Here is a 4892-nt window from a genome sequence, read left to right as displayed (position 1 = left end):
AAAGAGCAGGATAAATTTATTACATTGACTTTGAACCTTTGATTAGCAAACTGTGAATCTTCGCTTGTATAATAAAATGTGTAGTGTCATCTTAATAGAACATGTGCTTTATTTGCTTTTAGATTTTTATCCAGCCCAACTTCCCATTGTTTGGCTTCATAGATTCTCTTCACTTGGGCTTTTGTAGTGTACTTTAGGTTTGCTCCTAACTTCCTATGAAGCTAGATCAGTGCTTTAAATATTGTTGTTGATCTTTAATTGGTCAACACAATTTGTTGCTTGTTTGTCATGGTATGAAAACTCTCTTCATGTTGGCATTTAGAACTAGTTGATTGAAAATACTTGGGACGTTGCCCGTGTTCTGGTTGATGATTAATTGTTTGTAATTGGGTTTGAGTCGTCTTTGTACGCTCTTATATATGTATTTGCTTGTAAAAAATTCAATAGCTGTAACCTTAAGGTGAAGAGGTTGCTGGTTCTCCATCTTTCTTAATTTGTATGACTAACAATTGGACATTTTATCATAAAGAAGAAGCTCACACAAGCATCAACAACTTCTGCAAAAACAGAAGCTCTTCTGAGATAAAATCATGTCATCAATATTGCTGGGTTGTGATATTTTATCCTAAATTTTGAGTCAGCCACCGTTATTCTTAACTTTTGCTCATTTTAATACGATAGTGATGCCACTATAGTGAAGAGGCTCAATTGAGCAATTTCAAGGGTATATTCAGAAAGAAATTGTAACACAAATATTGCTGGTTTAAGAGACTTTATCATATATTAAAGATGGATACTACACTACTCTGAATCTAAATTATTGGCTGTTTAACATTGAAATTTCACCATTTGCTCCTATTCAATCTTACTATAATGCGCTGAATTTGTAAACTTTCTTTATCACTTCCAGAGATAATTGAGTCATTATTTTTCTTTCCACGTCAGCTTTATTATTTATTTTGTGTTGGTTCAGGATTTTAATTATTTTCCTGTTTTCATCAATCAATATATTGTCTCAGATAATTGTGCTATTATTACTATTAGTTTATATATTCGGGCATGCTGATTTGTGTTGATTATTTATTTGCAGATATTTAAAATTAATGGAGCATAACTCTCATCAGGTTTCAACCTCACCAATTTTCAAGGATCAATAGAATCACTTGTTATATTACTGTCAGGATATTGCATATGTCAATTTGATTTCCAATATATTTTCTGGTTTTATCCAACCCCAGTTGAATAGTACATTGTGCCTCTCCGTGGGTGGGGAAGTTCAGGAACTGAAGTTCTCTTTCAGCTAGATCCTGAACACATTTTCTCTCTTTTGTTGTTGTCATTTATACCATGTCTTGAGCGAAACATGTTCATGTCTAATAACATTTTTTAAGTAAAGGTTGCTTTTTCGCCCGCTGCTTTTGGCGAACTTGTATATGATGTAAGTTCAAAGCTTGTATAAGGATTATATTAGTGGTTGAAATGATAGAAAGCAACTATGCAGTTTTTAAATTTTAGATTAGGCATCTGGTTATCCAGAGTCCAGTAAATGCTACTATGACCTTGTTTGATTTATTTTGGGGTCTACTTATGACCTTGTATGAGGAAACCCAATTTTATTGAAATGGACAAGAAGGTTGTTGTTGATAACCCAATATCGTTACAGAATACCATTGTACTAATAATACATTGGTTTGTTATTTACATGAGAAGCATAGAAAGTAGCTCTCAGATTTTCAGAGGTTGTAACTGCTCTTCGATTCTTAATACTACATTGGTCATGGTATATGTATGACTTCAAACAAACATATAGAAGATACATAATTCCAATTTTGATCATTCTTTGTTCACTCTTAGCTCAAATAACTTAACCTTATTGATTTATGTTGATGATAAAATATTGGTCGGAAATTACTTGAAAGAGCTCAAAAGGATAAAACATTTCTTGAGCCATCCTTCAAAATCAAGGACTTGAGAACACTTAAATTCTTTCTTGGATCAGAAGTTGCTCAATCAAAGCAAGAAATTACTATTTGCCAAAGAAAGTACTACTTGGATTTATTGAGCATGACTGATTTAATAGGTTCCAAGCCTACAAAAACTTCTATAGATGTTGTGATATTGTATCAGGGTTCAAACAAGCCTTTTGAAGATGATGCTGCAAATATAAGACTTCTTTGTTTGACTACAAGACCCGACATTCTGAGGTCAATGTCTTATTCTGAAAGTCGAGTGTAACACCTTGTCACTTGTGAGCTTCCACGATTCTTGGTACTTTTTGGAAGATTTAAAGGTTACTTGTAATAGGCTACCAGTATTGTATTGTGACAATCAAAATGCCATGCACATAGCAGAAAATCTCATGTTCCATGACTGAAAAAAACAACATATATAGATTGATTTCCCTCTTGTCAGAGAGAATGTTCAAAAGGATGTTATCCTGTTAAAATTGCAACTTGAGGATTTCTTTACTAAGACATTGCTCAATATCCATTCCTTGCTTTTAATCCCAAGCTTGGCATGTTAGAATGCTACTATGGTCCAGCTTGTTTGGGGAGGGTAGTACTAAAGTTCATCCAAAACAAATTGCTTCCACAAGATATGGAAGACTAATGATTTGAAAGATCACGATTCAAGTTAGTGGCAAAACTAGCATAAATTTTGTGAGGGGTCGAATATAAAAAAAATTAAAATTAATATATTAAATTAATCTGTTGTTGATAGTTATGTAAAAGAGTTGAGTTTAACGATACTTTAAAAAGTTAAATTCATCTAAAATAAATTTTGTACTCCTAAAGAGACTAACAACATCTTTTTCGGTGTAAATAACTAATTGTATACAAGAAATTAAAAATTCATTGACTAATTTATTTAAGTCTTTTTTTATTTATAATTTTCATTGCTCGAGAGATTAAAGGTGACAAAATAAAATAAATAGATTTATCAATGAAGTGATATATATATATATATATATATATATATATATATATATTTTCCTTTTCTATTTTTAAATATAAACTTACTTGAAGTAACTAAATATATATTACTGAAATAGTTAATTATAAAAATATACTTACTAAATATAAGTAAGTATATATTTTTAGAGTAACCAAAACCACTTTATCAAAATACTAAGTTTTGTAGCAATCATATTGAAACTATTTCATTTAAGTCTTTAAACTTATTTCACGTATACACATAATTTATTTTATAATTTCTTTTTTAATATTAGTACTTAATAGACATTATATTTTTCCAATTCAACTCCAATTCAAGTGCGCTTTATAGAGCCAGATTGTATTGTCATTTTCATTAAATCAAGAATCAATGGAATATTGACGAGAAAATAACATTTTTTTTTCATTTCTTTTCTTTTCCCTCATTCTTTCACTGACTCAAAAGATATATATGTGTTTTTGAGGAAAAATAATGTGCTTGATGTTATATTTTCAGAGGCTACGCAACATATTTATGAGATGTTACTTGTTATCGTTATTTAAATTAAAGATTTATCACTCCTTGTAAAAAAAATATATTTTATTTACAGATTTATAACTATATGTAGCATGATAAAAAGATATATTTTTTTATTTAAATTTAAAGTGTTTATTGATCAAATTTATAATTTGTCGAGAAGATAATTAAATGTTATAAAATTTTATGTAATTATTTTAAAAAATTTAAATATTTGATAGATAATATATATGTAATACATAAATATAACTGGTTCAAATTTACAATCACTTTATATCATTGACATATATAATATTCATTATCATGACATACACCACCCTAAGATTAATACACGAAGAATAAAGAATAATATACACCATACATGTCAAATTTAAATAATTGTAAAAAAAACTTGATTCACTACAAGAAATAAAAAGAATTTGCGACGGTTAAAAATGATATTTGCGACGGTTGTAACCGCCGCAATTATATAATTGCGACGGTTTTATAATTGTCGCAGATTCGTGCGTCGCGAGACTGTTTTGCGATGGTTCTAAAAACCGTCGTTCCAACCGCCTTCAAGTTATATTTGCGACAGTTCAAACCGTCGTTAAACGTAGTGTTGTTTATGTTCTACTGAGTATTGCGACAGTTAGCAACTGCCTCTAAATACTTTTTGCGACGGTTTGAACCGTCGCAAACAGATAATTTTATTTTTAGTGACATTTTTTGTTGTATTTTTCATTAAATTTATTTTTATGGCTTAATAAATGACAATTAATCTAAAATTAAAATAAAAAATATTCATAAATATTATGCATATAATTAAAATACACAAAACTAATTAAAAAAGAATGAATCTCATTCATATAATCTATTAAAAAGTAATAACATAACATCCATACATAGAATTTTAAAATTACATCAAAAACCAAAACATTAGTAAAGAAATTGACCATACAAAATAACTATATCAAACTTTAAAGTTCATGAAAACAACTAAGTATTCCTAAGTGATATTGTTTCATGATCATGACGTTGATGGCTAGTCTCTGGAAGGTCTACCATTTCTAAGCGATTCTAAGTTTGGTTCCTGAAAAAAAAAATATAATTATATATATTAAACTAAAATTCAATCAACTTTTTCACACATACTCAGATACTTTATTGTTAACATCAAACTAATTAAATTTAAACAAGATCAAACACTCAAAATAAAAAGATGCAAGCATCAAACTAGTTAATTGATTTGATAGTAGTAATAACAAACAACTCAAACACAAGATAAAAAGACACCTATGACTTAATTACAAGAAGCCTTTCTAAATAGATAATTGGATGTATACAATTACCTTAGGCGTCTTTCTGAAAGTTTTCTTCATTTTGGTTATCACGAAGATTTGCTAACTTCATCAACTACTCCTTGGCCTTAACTAGCAAGA

General features: G+C 29.1%; 1 protein-coding gene across 2 annotated transcripts in view; it reads left to right on the top strand.

Annotated features, from left to right (window-relative positions):
* LOC101498068 (histone-lysine N-methyltransferase family member SUVH9-like) overlaps positions 1–1647 on the top strand; it is an 8828-nt gene extending 7181 nt beyond the window's left edge. For both annotated transcript variants that reach the window (XM_004498153.4, XM_004498152.4), the window contains exon 2: positions 1091–1647. The gene's annotated coding sequence lies outside the window, so the exon portion shown is untranslated. The remainder of the gene's footprint in view (positions 1–1090) is intronic.
* The last annotated feature ends 3245 nt before the right edge of the window (positions 1648–4892 follow it).

This window comes from Cicer arietinum, chromosome 4 (assembly GCF_000331145.2).
Source record: "Cicer arietinum cultivar CDC Frontier isolate Library 1 chromosome 4, Cicar.CDCFrontier_v2.0, whole genome shotgun sequence".
Lineage (NCBI taxonomy): Eukaryota > Viridiplantae > Streptophyta > Magnoliopsida > Fabales > Fabaceae > Cicer > Cicer arietinum.
Note: the sequence above shows the minus strand (reverse complement) of the source record. Positions and strands in the feature narration are given on the sequence as shown.